The 15,248-nt window shown below is 36.2% G+C and overlaps 1 protein-coding gene across 1 annotated transcript in view; it reads left to right on the top strand.

Annotated features, from left to right (window-relative positions):
- Positions 1 to 15,248, top strand: part of LOC129431666 (galactose-specific lectin nattectin-like) — a 47,552-nt gene that overhangs the window by 10,440 nt on the left and 21,864 nt on the right. The window lies entirely within an intron of this gene.

Below are 15,248 nucleotides of genomic sequence, written 5' to 3' on the forward strand. Positions count from 1 at the left end.
ATCCTCCTTGATCTGTCGGCGGCTTTTGATACAGTTTCCCATGCCATCCTCCTTCGCCGTCTCTCTGATCTCATTGGCCTCAGTGGCACAGCACTGTGTTGGTTCCAGTCCTACCTCACTGGCCGGAACCAATTCATTACTTTAAATGGCTCCAACTCTGATCCAGCACCTGTCAATCATGGTGTACCTCAGGGATCAGTGCTTGGTCCTCTGCTCTTCACCATTTACATCTTACCCCTAGGTCATATTATCCGCAAACATGGACTCAACTTCCACTGTTACGCTGATGACACCCAGTTGTATATCAGCACTAACCCCTCTTCCCAGCTTCCACCCACACAACTTGTCAACTGCCTGCAGGAACTCAAATCATGGATGACCACTAACCTACTCAAACTAAACAGTAATAAGACAGAGTTCATGGTGGTGGCCCCTCCACCCCTGCTCAGGAAAATTGGAGACCTGGCCCTGGTTGTTGATGGCTGCTCTATTTCCCCATCTCCTGAGGTGCGTAATCTGGGTGTTATCCTGGACTCCACCCTCTCTTTTCGGGCTCACATCAACAATGTTACTAAGTCCGCCTTTTACCACCTCAAAAACATCTCACGACTCCGGTCCTCACTCACACACTCAGTAACTGAGATACTCATCCATGCCTTCATCACCTCCCGCCTGGACTACTGTAATGGTGTCCTCTCTGGACTGTCCACCAAGGCCCTTAGCAGACTTCAGTATGTCCAGAACTCAGCTGCCAGGGTCTTAACCCACACTAAGCCATGGCAGCATATCACTCCCATCCTCAAACAGCTCCATTGGTTGCCAGTTAAGTCACGAATCACCTACAAGATCCTCCTGCTAACATACAAATCTCTCCATGGACTCTCTCCACAGTACCTCACAGATCTACTTCATCCCTACACTCAGTCACGAGACCTGCGGTCCTCTGACAAGGACCTGCTGGCTACTCCACGGACCAGACTGCGGACCTTTGGGGACAGGGCTTTCTCTGCCAATGCTCCCAGACTCTGGAACAGTCTACCACCTCATGTCCGCTTTGCCCCGTCCCTGCCAATGTTCAAAAAGCACCTCAAAACATTTCTTTGCACTACCTCCCTTGTCCCCTAACTCCCCCCCCCCCCCAATTTGTTAAGCGACCTTGGGTACTATGAAAGGCGCTATATAAGTCTAAGCTATTATTATTATTATTATACAAAGATCCTCTTCTTCATCACAAGAAGCAGGTTGTTTGAGAGCACAAATCCCAACATTGGTGTCTTCAAATGACCTCACTGATGCTGACTTCATCCATGCCCTGTACAAAACAAACAAATGTAGTTAAAGAAACAGAAAAAAGGTTACTGTTACAATAAAAGTGTCGTTGGAAATTAGTACAATGCAAACAAATATAAATGTAAGTATACAGACCCATGTGCATTGCCACAGCATGTTACAATTGGTTACAAATATATGGGTTACAAAGCAAGGCAGCTGCACTGTCCACTGCTCTGGGTGTGTGTGTGTGTGTGTGTGTGTGTGTGTTCACTACACTTGGATGAGTTAAATAAAGAGGCCACATTTCGAGTGTGTGCTACCATACCTGACAATCACAGCAAAAGTGAATTCTCTCATTTTCTCACTCTCATGTTGTTACAAACCTGTATAAATGTCTTTGTTCTGATTAACATGAAGGAAGATATTTATTTTGAGAAATGTTTGCAACCAAACTGTTCATGAGCCCCATTCACTTCAATAGTATTATTTTTCCCCACTATGGAAGTGAATGGGGCTCATGATTGGTTTGGCTACAAACATTCCTCAAAACATCCTCCCTAGTGTTCATCAGAACAAAGACATTCATAAAGGTTTGCAACAACATGATAGGGAGTAAGTGATGAGAATTTTTATTTTTGGATGAACTACCCCTTTAAATCTTCCCAGGTATTTTAATGACCCGTGTGCCAAAAGATGTTGTAACTAGGGATGCAGCGATTAACCGGTTTCACTATTAACCGCGCTTTAAAATGTCACGGTTAAGTAACCGTAAAGCCTCCGCTACACCGCGTGTATTTGTTTCACGCACGCACACACAAACCAAATCCACGAACCACCAAGAGCCGCGTGCGGCATGCAACATGCTCGTTAGCGCACTGTATGACAAAGCTCCGCATTTAAAAGAATATGTGTGCGTGACACGTCTCTTGGTTGTTCGTGCATCTGGTGTGTGTGTGTGTGTGTGTGTGTGTGTGTGTGTGTGTGTGTGTGTGTCTGTGTGTGTGTGCATGCATGCGTGCCTGCACGGGTGCGTGAAAGAGCCACACTCCAATCGGTCTGTGCAGCATTAAAAACCTCCTCCTCGCGGATCAAATCCGGGCGGGGTTCAATAACGTTTAATTATTTTAACGCGTTAATGATTTATGAATTAATAGCATGAGTAAACACTAGTGATGGGTCGTTCGCGAACGAGCCGCTCTAAGAGCTGATTCTTTGTAGTGAACGAGCAGAGCCGAATCTTCAGAGGCAGGCAGGGGTGGGACCGTAAGAGCCGGCTCTTCTAAGGGAGGCGAGCCAGAAGAGCCGAATCTATAAAAAGAGCCGGACTGCCATCACTCAGGCATGAAAACGGGTCAGGGGTGAAAAAGGTGAGAAGGGCGCTCGAGGGGCGATGTGGCCTCTGATGGGGCCGCGAGGTGGGAGGACCCCCCCAGAATAAATATTATGGGCTCATTAGGGAACATGCTGTAACTTAACTTATTTATTCTTCAGGCATGTGAATGGCCAAGGACAAAAAAGAAGGAAGTAACTCAACATCCCTCCACGTGCGCAGAAACAAAATTCCCACCATAACATACATGACCATTATTTCAATTATTTAATTCTGACGGACAATTTAGATTTAAAATGTAAACATTTGACAAGTAACAGAAACCATATTTAATTAAATGGGTTGATAAATATGGAAAGCTGTAACAAGTAGAATTCCCTTACTATTTTACATCTGCAATAATTTTATTTTGCCATAATCAGACCATCAGTCACAAGGCCATACAATTTTAAGTTGGTTTTGCAATAGGGTGGACCTGAAGGCCTACATCAATCAAGACATTACAAGCATATAAAAATAGAAAAGAACAAAGTTACAAATAAAGTAAGATCTAACATTATTGATTAGGTAGAAAAACAGTATCAAATTAACATAACACTGTTTTCATACTATAAATTAAATATAATTAATCTTTTTAAAGCTACAAAAGTGATTTCCTTTTGTCTTTTGTAGTTTGATTAACATTATCAAACATAAGTATTTCTTATGAGACGAACTGTCCCTTTAACAACGGAGAAGCGATCTATACACTGACACATGATCAACTTCTCAGTTATAATAAACGACTGTTTTTATGAGAATACTTTCAGAGACTGTGGTATTACAATAAAGTTTGTGCGTATATCTCCTGTCAAGCCCCAAAAAAATATGCGTTTGCGTGATTTTTGAGTTTGTGCGCGTATGCGCACTGAAAACAGTTCACTTTAGCATATTTGTCGCTCAAATAGTCTAAAATCGCTTAAATGTTACTGTAAACGGTAAACTTTCTTATGAACTGTATTAGTAACAGTATGTTCTTATTACATCATTTCATGCAATATTTTGCAGTTTCACCATATTTACATTTAAGTACTTACAGCCGTAGACTAGTAGACCAATGTGTCTTACAAGCGAGGAGTACGTCCATAATTCGTTCCAATCCATTCCAACAAAAATCTTTTAGGTCACTTTGCAGTGTCAGTCTATATAGATGTGTTGTTTTAATTGATTGACGCATTAGAATTCTACAATGATAGTTTTACAGCGTTTTGTGTTGACTTTACGTCCCGAAGGCAGTCGCTCTACGCATCTTCAACAAGCTTGTATGACGAAGAACACAGAAATGCGGATGACATCACAGTAGCGCGAGAGCCGTTCGAAAGCAGACTTCCTTATGGCTTCTCGATTCACTCTCGTGATACTTTGATGTCACCTGCCTGCCTGTCAGTTTTTCCAGCGCAGCATGAACAAATCTAATGTCTGGGATACATGTTTGGATGACGGTGAAGGCCGCGTCTTCAAACAACGGGCGCATACCCCCCCTCCCCCCCAAAAATGTTTTCTCATCGAATCTACATGATTCACGTGGGTCACCTTTTTTGAATTCAAAACGGCGAATTTCGCCGAAAGGTGAGGGATTTTCATGCCTGATCACTAAAATGTAGAGCCGAAGCTTGAGCCGAAAGAGCCGAATCTATGGAAAGAACCGGACTGCCCATCACTAGTTAACACGTTAATGCTGCCAGTACAAAATGACTCGCAGAACCCAGTCCAGGATGACCCTTTGTTATTATTCGTTTTGAGAGGCTCTTATCATTTTTACTAATACTTCAAACAAATCAAAATAATATACATTTATTCAGTCCAAATATAAAATTACATTTATTCAAAAGATCATTAAAATGACCTACTACAGGTTTCAAAAGGCACCTATACTGTTTAAGTCAAAGCCTGCTAGGTTATTATTATTAAAATTTGTCCAAGAATTACAGAAAAAATACACAAACTGAAAATACAAAATAATTTAGCAATTGTTCAAAAATTTATTCATGTGATTTTTTACATTAATGTTGTAAAATAAATGAGTGCATAATAACCGTAATAACCGTACAACCGTGATTATTTATCAGACTATAACCGTACCATTAAAATCTATAATCGTTGCATCCCTAGTTGTAACTAAAACATACTAAATGTTCTGTACTTCCAACAATGTTTACACATTTTATGTCTATGAATCTATATTACTTACATCTGTCATTTGATCATTGATTGTTTGAAGCCTTTTTGCTAGCTGTCCTCCTTTCTGATAGAAGAGTTTCGTCAGGTTTTTGGATTGGAGGTCCAGGTGACACGCAGGAACATAAGACAGTAGTGATTCTTTCAAATTCAGCATTTACCTGAAAACAAATTAACCAACCATTGTATATTTGAGTACTGCGAGTCAAAGAATAATAACTGTATATTAGTTACAAAAATAAGATATAGCTCCTAACAGCAGTACAAAAGTGAAAGAAATGACTTACCAATGCTGTGTAGCGCATGCAGGATGATGGACCTATAAGAGGAAGTATTCAGAGGTGAAATCAACACACAACCTCAAATGATTAAGACCACACATACACAGAGCAATAATGAAATAAGTATTATATCTGTCATAGGACGCAATTTTGGACAAAATGAGATCTTAAAACAACAAGGTGCTCTTCTGAAAACGTCAGCTTTAAGGTGTGGCACTTCAAATCGATTTTTTTTTCAGTGAATATAGCAGACGTCACGCGAGACATTTTAAAAAAGCTTTTTCTAATAGTGTTGCTCGTGACGTAGCGAAGTCATGAATAACTGACGCGCGTCTGTTCATCTGATTAAGCAGACCGTTTGTTTCATACGCAATGTCATTATTAATGTAGTTAATTGATATCATCTGGTAAATTACTTACATCGATAACGTTACTCTGGACAGAATAACTTTTGGTTAGCGTTTTATTTGTCCTGACAGGTTTCCATAGAACAACTGAGTAAAAAGTGCCTCAAAAGTCAACTTAAAGCTGACAGTTTTCAACTCAGATAAAACTACCAAACGTGAAATACAGGGTATCTGCACATTTTTTAACAGCAAATTTAATGACTTTTAAGACCTTTTTAAGTCCTCTAAAATAAAAATTTAAGACTTTATTATAAAAAACAGGAAAATGTTCAGCCCGACACGACACAGAATTTTGTGTTGAAGCATAGCACGGCACAGCTCGCCTGAGCCACACTCAAGACACATCACATGGAAACAGTGCTAATTCGACTAACAATACTGACATGGTTGACAGTGTATCTAAAAATCTGCATTTAAGGTATTTCAGTTAATTTATAAATTCTGGCCCCTCTTAGCATTTTAAAAAAGACATGGAGGACAGCCCAGAACATTACAAAATAGGGGTGTGACTGATCACAAAACTTATGGTTCAGATCAGAATAAAAGGGGTTTTTAGAGCTACAGAAGGTATTTTCTCTTTGTCTTAGGTTGTTTGATTAACATTAATGACACAGACTTAAGTAGGTTAATTGAGTTATATTGTATTTTAACACAATTTAATTATATTTTTACATATAATCTGTTTTGTTGTCGGACATGGATATTAGGGCTCTCAAGTTTTACCAAAAGTTTGGAGTGAGATTTCAGGAGAGGGGTATTTGTGACCCCTCGGCCCCACCCAAGTTTTTGCTAACTGTTTAATTTTACCTAATGTTTAGTAAACAAACCGTTAATGGGCCCCATTGAATTTCATATTATACTTTATCCTACTTTGGAAGTGAATGGGGCTCATTAAAGGTTTGATTACAAACATTCCTAAAAATATCTTCCTTTGTGTTTTTAGAACAAAAAAATGTATACAGGTTTGTAAAAACGTGAGAGTGAGAAAATTATGACAGTATTGTTATTTTTGGTTGAACTATCCCTTTAAAGTGCCCTATTTTCACAAAATAGTTTTGTACATAATACAAAGTTTCAACTCTAGTACTTAAGATAATCTTAAAAACATCTAAGTGTCGTTATCAGTGTTATTTTGAGATTACATTAATATGAACTGAAATGCATTTAACATATAACAAAAATGTACCACTTGAAGTTAAAGTGTAATCATCTTTCATACAAAGATGGGTTCAAATTTATTTCAAGTGGTACCTAAATACATTTTTTAAATTACATTTTAGCATATTTCATATTAATGTACTAAAGAACAAAAAAATGAAGGCTATATTAAGTACAACATTAGTACATGAAAATAGAGCACTTTAAGTGGATTATAGAATTGTACTCTTTTAACTTGAGCTTACTGTACACATACAGTATTGCAGAACATTTAATGATGAAAGGGCAATAATAATGAAATGCATCTCAATTACATTTTATATTTCAGGAAGCCTCTAGTACTTTTCTTAATTTCAGGTAACTAAAGCTTCTGGTTGCAAAGCTGTTGGAGTTTTTGACTGAATCAATAATAATTTAGCACGAATTTGGCTTTATTCCCCAATATTAGCTTTCATTGTCTTTGATCAACGGTAAGGATTTCGTCCAGGAATCGTAAAATCAAAATGCTTAAAAAGTGGGTTATATCTACCGCATTCATCGGATCTTGCTCATCCAACTTCCACTCCGTTAAATCCATGTTAGTAATGAACGTGCTAGCAGCGGGATAACATCACCAGAAACAACTTCTCGTTTATTTTTGATTGCCTGATAGGATGCATTGTGTGAACGACTTCATTAGGCGCTGCAAAAAAAAACAAGTGGATGACATCAGAGTAACGCGAGAGCGATTTGAAATCAGCCTCCTTCGCAAGATTTCTCGCGGTACCCTGATGTCATCTGCGTGTCGGTTTTGTGGCGCTCGAAGGAAGCAGCTAAACTCGACAGAACTGCCATGCGCCTCGTCCATTTATTGAATATAGCAGGACAATTTATCTCTTATTTCTCAGCGTGATAAATACAAGGTGTGGCCTGTGAGTGTCTGAACTGACTGAAATGCGTCTGTCTCACGGTCAATGCGAGCCTGTGTATATAAATAGGGTTACTGACTAAAAAATTGTGACTAAACACGACCCAATAAGTTAACACGACCCTCGTGTTTAATCCAACTACGTTACTTACTGCTTAAATCCTGATTTATAGCTAAACGCTTCTGACAATATCACCACATATTTACATTTAAGAGCTGATATAACATTACGAGGTGATTTTGGCTACATTACCTGTGTGTCTCATGCAGTGCAGAGCTTTACCGTTGCTCTTCTCGTCTTGTTGTGTTATAAGCGCTTTTAAAAGTAAAAGTATTATTGTAGATCGCGTATTAACTTTTAATTCCTTCCCCCACGTGCCATGTGTGAGGTGCTACACGACGCAGCATGAGAGAGAGAGAAGCACGCGCACATGAGAGAGTCGCCGCTGAGCGCTCGAAACAATGAATTAAGCCGTTTTAATACTAAAATATTACAATTATAATACTACAAATACATATAGAAAATCTATGAAATATAACAATGTATGGGAAACACTGGATGAAGAGTCTGACATGAAATTTAAGACCACCTTAGTGGAAATTCCAGATTTTAAGACATTTTAAGACCTTAAAAATCGAAAATTTTATTTAAGACGTTTTAAGACTTTTTAAGGACCCGCGGGGACCCTGGAAATAACATTAAACAGCTGACGTTTTTAAAACGCTGTGTTTTTCTTTATGAGCTTGACTGACTTACTCCACCAACCTCCTCCAAACTAATATTTACTACAAGTCATTGCAATGGCTACATATTGTAAACAAAAAAATAGTCTATCTAGTGAAGATATATCACGTATGAAGCGAACATAAATAAATAATATAACTTACTTTAATAACGTGGTGTCCGTCTGAGAGAGTTCTTCTGACTGACTGGCAGTGACTGCTGTGCCTAGTCTTCATTTTGGCGCCCAAAAAACGATCTTTATTCTTCTTTTATGGCAATCGATGTCCTTCTCAATGAGCTATACTGCCCCTGCTGCTCAGGAGGTGCCGTTTTGTGTCCAAACCCAATTTTATTGTTTTAAGTATTCAATTCAATCAATTTTAATCAATGTGAGAATAATGTGTTCATTTTACATTCAAACAAAACATTTTAATCCTAATCAATTAAATTATGTTTACACAAGGAATATAAATATTTTGTGTTGCATATACATGTTTATTTTATTTAAATTCAAAGACCCACTAAGTCCATTTTTTTCAGTGTATGGTAAAATAGTATATCCTATCTAAAACTAGTAATAGCCTACAGGTCAAATTTAGATCATGCAAATTTGAAGTGACTTACAGTACAGTTCATTACAATGTATACATTTAGACACTTATAAACTGAAGAAATTTCTTAACTTCACTTTAAACTATTAAATTACTAATATTTAGTTGCATAAGCCTTGTTGTGGATAACTGCTGCACATCTGCGTGCACCTTCTGGCACCTAGAATAAGATATTTCAGTTCAGGATCCATGTCAATTTTTAGGTTTTGCTTCAGAAAATGCATTTATAATGTCACCTCACAAGTTTTCAATGGGGTAGAGATCAGGGGATTGAGCTGGCCACTGTACAAGTACAACCTCAATTCTTTTTGTCTGGAACCATATTGCTTGTGTGTTTGGGGTTTGTCTTGTTGAAACACCGATTTTAAGGGCATTTTTTCTTCTGCAAAGGGCAACATAATATTGTCAAGTATTCAGATGTATTCAAACTGATCCATGTTCCCTTGTATATGATTAATTACACTACTACATCTGTAAGTTAATAATTTCCAATGACAGTATTACTGGCAGCTGTTTCCCAGTAACTTACTGTAGATTTTAATTTATGTGATTTACTGGCAACAGTTTTTTTCAAAGTAAAATGAACATTAAACATTAACAAGTCTTTATACAGTATTTACAGAATTAAACTAAAATATAAGCTTCATGCAAAGCATAAGGCCATTGCTGTCTCTGCAGAGAAACAAAAACACCCTCATATCAAACACAGAGAGTCTATATTATTTATATACAGTATTATATTGCCAAAAGTTTTGGGACACCGCTCCAAATCATTGATTTCAGATGTTCCAATCACTTCCATTGAAACACTGTAAAACCTGACAGTTGACTTAGCTCGGACCATTTAGGTAAACCGATTGCATTAGGCCATTTAAGTTTTGGGGCACATGCGTTTGAGTGCTGTGAATTTGAGTCATGTGCAATTATGCACTTACGCTCAAGTAGTGTGAATTTAAACATGAGTGCATAACTGCATATGACTCAATTTGTTTAAGTTCACAGTGCTCGAATGTATGTGTTTTAAAACTGGTGCAACCGGTTTGCTTGAATGGTTTGAGTTGTGTTGACTTTTAGGTTTTACAGTGAAGAAACTCTTAATGCTTATCATACCAAGACATTTTAGACTATTTAACTTTGTGCAAGGCCCAGACACACTCCTAAACCTTGTAGAAAGTCTTTCAAGAAGAGTTGAAGCTGTTAAAGCTGCAAAGGGTTGGCCAACTCCATATCAAACCCTATGGATTAAGAATGAGGTGTCATTCAGGTTCATGTGCATATAGGTGTCCCAAAACTTTTGGCATTATAGTGTATCTAAGAATGAAAATACATTAATTGACGGTTAAATACTGAAACTGAAAGCCAGAATTTGGGATGAATGTGAGGTTTAAATGTCTATTAGAGCAATATTACATTTGTAAGTTCTTTTTTATAAACAATAGCTCGTATGCTGTTTTAGCATTGCATGGGAAATGAGATTGTTCGAGCCTGGTCGAGTTCGATAAAATAAAATGGTGGCCAAGAAATCACAAATTTAGTGTAAATAAATGCCTATTTTCACTTTTTACACCTTGACCAAAATACTATTGCAGTTTTCAAATGTGATTAGTTATCAAAAAGGCGCTCTCTATTTCAAACACTCTGCCTATGAAGTGTCCAAAAACGTTTCGCTGAGCTGCCTTCATGCCTCCGAAGTCATTGCCGCATTAGGCAGTGAGGCAACAAGTCAGCTCCCTAAGTTTTTGGAGGCAGACTCAGTCATTGTCCGGTCTCGTTACTGCATACATCTCTTTGAGTGTACTGTCCCAAACTACCTGACTCTCCCCTATACTCTTTTGGACTTTTCTCTTCATCCGTTGTTGTCTTTGTGGAAGTTAAGAAAAGACTATTGTTGTTATCTGTGACTGTCAAGAGTGTTTGTGTTGGAGTTGTTATCTGTGATCATCATTATTATCATCACCATACCATCTGCTTACCAACAATATCCTTCCTGTCTGCTGGTTTTATGTTACATGTTTTAATAAACATCCATTTGGTTTTACGTTGTTGTAGTCTTCTGTGTACAGCTACACAGTCACTGTTAAAACATATTTTACATTTACTGAATTAATTATACCATGAACCTTTGTTTTAATCAAATAGTATTATTAGCCTATTAATGTATTTTGTCAAAAATATTATTTTGAATTAAAATATTTTGAGGACCCTTAGTAATACCACCTCAGACCTCCAAGGCGTCCATGACGCCTGTTGAAGACACATGCTATACTGCAGCTTTCTATAACTAAATTATATTTACTCTTACTATAAATAAATACACTTACCATGTTTTACTATTCTTGCATTAATACCAACAGATATAAGGATCAGTGCAATTATTTATAACAGACATATAATGTAGATGTCAATATGCATCTGTTCAAAACAGACTGTTATTGACGTTCTGTGCACAGTGTCAGCATGTGAAGTCAATTTTAATTAAAGCTATATTTCTAATTATTTCTCTTTAGGGTGCAGCTTAAAACAGCTTCTGTAAACTCCACAAGCATGTAGACAGTAGCGCCGCTCCCTACGCAGAGTACGCAGCTTTTGTTAATAGACATCTGCTGTTTTCTTAAAGCTGACTTTTAATTTACTTAATTTACAAGAAAGACATTTAGTAATTGTGCAAAATTGCTTGGATTTATACTGACATGTAAGATTAGCTTTGTCACATTAGATAAAGCTAAAGTCCATTCGCTACATAGGTAAAGATACTGAAATATAGGCTATAATATATGAAGAGTTTGGTTTTTGAAAAAAAAAATGAGTTACTGCCAAAATCAGTATTATATCAGGTCAGTATTTAAAAGTAAATAATTAATTTTACGCAAAATCCAATATCCACCCTGTTATTCTGTCATCTTTTCTCCCTTTTTTCCCAAAACTCCTTTTTTACAGAATGCAATAAATCCGCTCCACAAATTACAGCGCACCGTTCCACGCATTGTAAACAAACAATGGTGGCGCGTTGAGTACATAGAGTCCTAGTTTTCCTCATCTACTTTGTACTTCGTGATGAACAAACAAAGAAAAACAAAATAATACTTTAATAGCATTGATAAACCTGTGATGGTTTTCTGTGACGGGAAAGAAACGTAAGCCATTAACATCTAATAATTTACATGAGGGTCACTCGGAAGACGGGTGCTTGTTTTCCCAACATGCATCAAGCTTTTCATGCTAACACATTGACCCCAGAGGATCTAATGAAAAACTTTACATTATTTTACTCAAAGTCCACGAAAATCGAGCAGGACCAAAACATTTTACACCTGATGGCTGTGAAAAATGTTAAGCGACGACGTCAAGTATAACCGCAGCAATGACAGTGTTCTGAATATGACAAAGTAAGTGTTTTAATTAATGCCATTAATGTTTTTTTTATCAGTGTGTACAACTGTTCAACTAAATGAATATAAAATGGTAAAGATGAATGCACATTTATATATTGATTGGATAGATTTATACCATTTTGGAAAAACTGTCATGGATTTATTGTATTTTGTGGAAAAAATAATTTGTTTTTATAATAAATCTTTGAAAATCAAGTTATGGATTTTAATTTTTTATGTTTTTATAACCTAAAGATGCTATGTGAAAGTTGAGTGGTTTTCATCTTGTCACTTTCTTGGTATAGAAAACACGTTTTTACTGAAATTTGTCAAAATGGATTTATTATATTTTGGAACCAAACTTTTCATATATAATTGCATATTTGTAGTTTGTGTTGCTGTCAAAATACAATTATAAATAATAACAATAGCATTTTTAATAAAGTTGTATTCTCACACATACTATAGTTGATTTTGTTTTTTAACTAAAGGGGGCATCACTGTAAAAGTCAGTTTAGGGCACTCATTTGACCAGCAGCGGCCCTGTACCGCATGCTCAGATGATCATTTCTCAAGAAGTTTATCAATGTCTACAGGCTAGCACAGTGAAAATTCACTTTTCATAAGATAACACATGTAACTACTTATCTAGATGTGCTTATTTTGATCACTTCCTTCTTTTTAAAGTACAGTCAGTCACAAATAATGTTGGAAATAATGTGATGCACTTCTAACTTCTTCAAGTGACAAAACATGTTTTTAAACAGCAATCATTATCAAAATATAAGCTAGAATACTTCTTTAAGAAAACCCCAAACAGTCTGTTGTCCCTTTTCCAATCTTGAAATAAAATAAAATAAATAGTAAAATATATTTGTAACTAAAAGTTGAAATTTAAAAGTGTAGTTTTTACTTCTTTAAAATGTAGCCCTCATGCTCACGTTCATGATGTTTTCTTCTTTTCAGCCCACAATTTTAGAGAAAGAGCCCTATTAAGGTATTTACTTTTTAAACGTATACGTTTATGTGAAAAATTTACGTTGAATAAAAAACATTTATTAGGTGTTACCAATTGAAGTTGATCCAACTTTTTATTTTTACAGTGTATAAATTAAAACTGTCCTTGCATTACATAATATACTTAAGTGAATTTAACATTGACATGCTGAGGGTTTGTCTTTAATATGTGTTAATAGTACATGTGAGTCCACATACAACCAAGTGGCATTTATTTCGGAAACAAACACATTTTTTAGGCAAAACTTCTGTTTTTCTGTATACTGTAAAAAAGTTGGTTCAACTTAAAAAAGTTCATTTGTTGCCTTAAAATCAATAAAAAATTATTATTAAAAAATAATAGTTGACATAAACAGTTTTACACAATTTTTCTTTTTGAGTCAACTAATATTTAACTTGAATGATTTTTTTTTTAGGCAACCAGGTAACTTACTTTTTAGGTTGAACCAACTAATCTCTTTTTACAGTTTATATCAAGCAGACTGCAATAAAATTCTTACTTGTAAGCTTTTTCACATGATCACACACATTTGTATTGTACATAAGAAACACTAATGTTTAAATAGACAAATGCATATATGCAATATATAAGTATAAAATATTTGTAATAAATGAAATGTAAAATAACAATAATCTAGACAGTAAAGGCACACTGTAAAAAATACCTTGCTGCCTTAAAAAAAAATTTGAATCAACTTGGATTTACAAGTCATTTCAACTTACTATTATTTATCCTGACTAGAGATGAGTTGTTATAACTACAGGTGAGTTGTTATAACTTATAAAATTGAGTTGACTTTTCTCAGCTGTATTTTGTGAGTTGTGACAACTCATCTCTGTTGACATGACTTGTAAATTTGAGTTGATTTAACAAACAATTTTAAGGCAGCAAAGTGTTTTTACAGTGCATTGTTATACTATCAAAATACGTAAAACATGTAATTACTGTCTCTGGCTTTTTTAAGCTTTCCTTCAAAGCGCTTACACTCTATGGGTGACCGGGCATTTTCTTAGTTTGCTCCCAGGCTCTAGAACAGTGGTTCTCAAACTTTTTCAGTGTGCGGCCACCTTTGTGTACGTTGCATTCCTTCACGGCCCCCCCAAAGAAAATTTATGACAAAAAACTGTTCTAAAACTTCACATTTTAATGAAACAAAACATTAAATTATACAAAGTAGTGCTGCCTTATTTTTTTAGGTTTAATTTCATAAGTGACATTGTAATTCAAAATAAATGTATTTTATAAAAATGTCATAAAACTGGGGCCCCCCTGGCACCATCTCGCGGCCCCCCTGGGGGCCCCGGACCCCAGTGTGAGAACCACTGCTCTAGAATACTCTTCCCATTGAGATTCGACAGGCCGACTCTCTAAGTATTTTTAAATCCTTAAAACTTAACTTAAAACTTGTTTTTTTAGGTTAGTATATAAGTGATTTTCTTCCCTTTGTATGCATCATCTTTTATATGTTCTTAAATTTGACTTTATAATGTATTTTTTAAGATTCTGTAAAGCGCCCTGAGATGCAACGTTAAAGGGACTATATAAAATAAAGTTTATTATTATTATTATTATTATTATTATTATTATTATTATTATTATAAAGAAATGGTAGCGTAAGCCAGTGGTTCCCAAACTTTTTCAGCGTGCCGCCCCCCTTGTGCATGGTGCCCCCCAAAGAAAATTTGTGACAAAAAACTCTTCTAAACTCAACATTTTACTAAAACACATATTCAATTATACAAATAAAGTAGTGCTTTTGGTTAGTAGCCTTATTTTTTATGTTTAATTACACAGAATTCATGATAAGTTGATGTATTTTATAAAATGTCATAAAACTGGGGCCCCCCTGGCACCATCTGGCGGCCCCCCTGCCTCCCAGTTTGAAAACCCCGGCATAAGCGATCAAACAGAAAAATATTCATGTGTCAAAACAGGATGTTTTTGAATGTAAA

This window comes from Misgurnus anguillicaudatus, chromosome 1, assembly GCF_027580225.2.
Source record: "Misgurnus anguillicaudatus chromosome 1, ASM2758022v2, whole genome shotgun sequence".
NCBI lineage: Eukaryota > Metazoa > Chordata > Actinopteri > Cypriniformes > Cobitidae > Misgurnus > Misgurnus anguillicaudatus.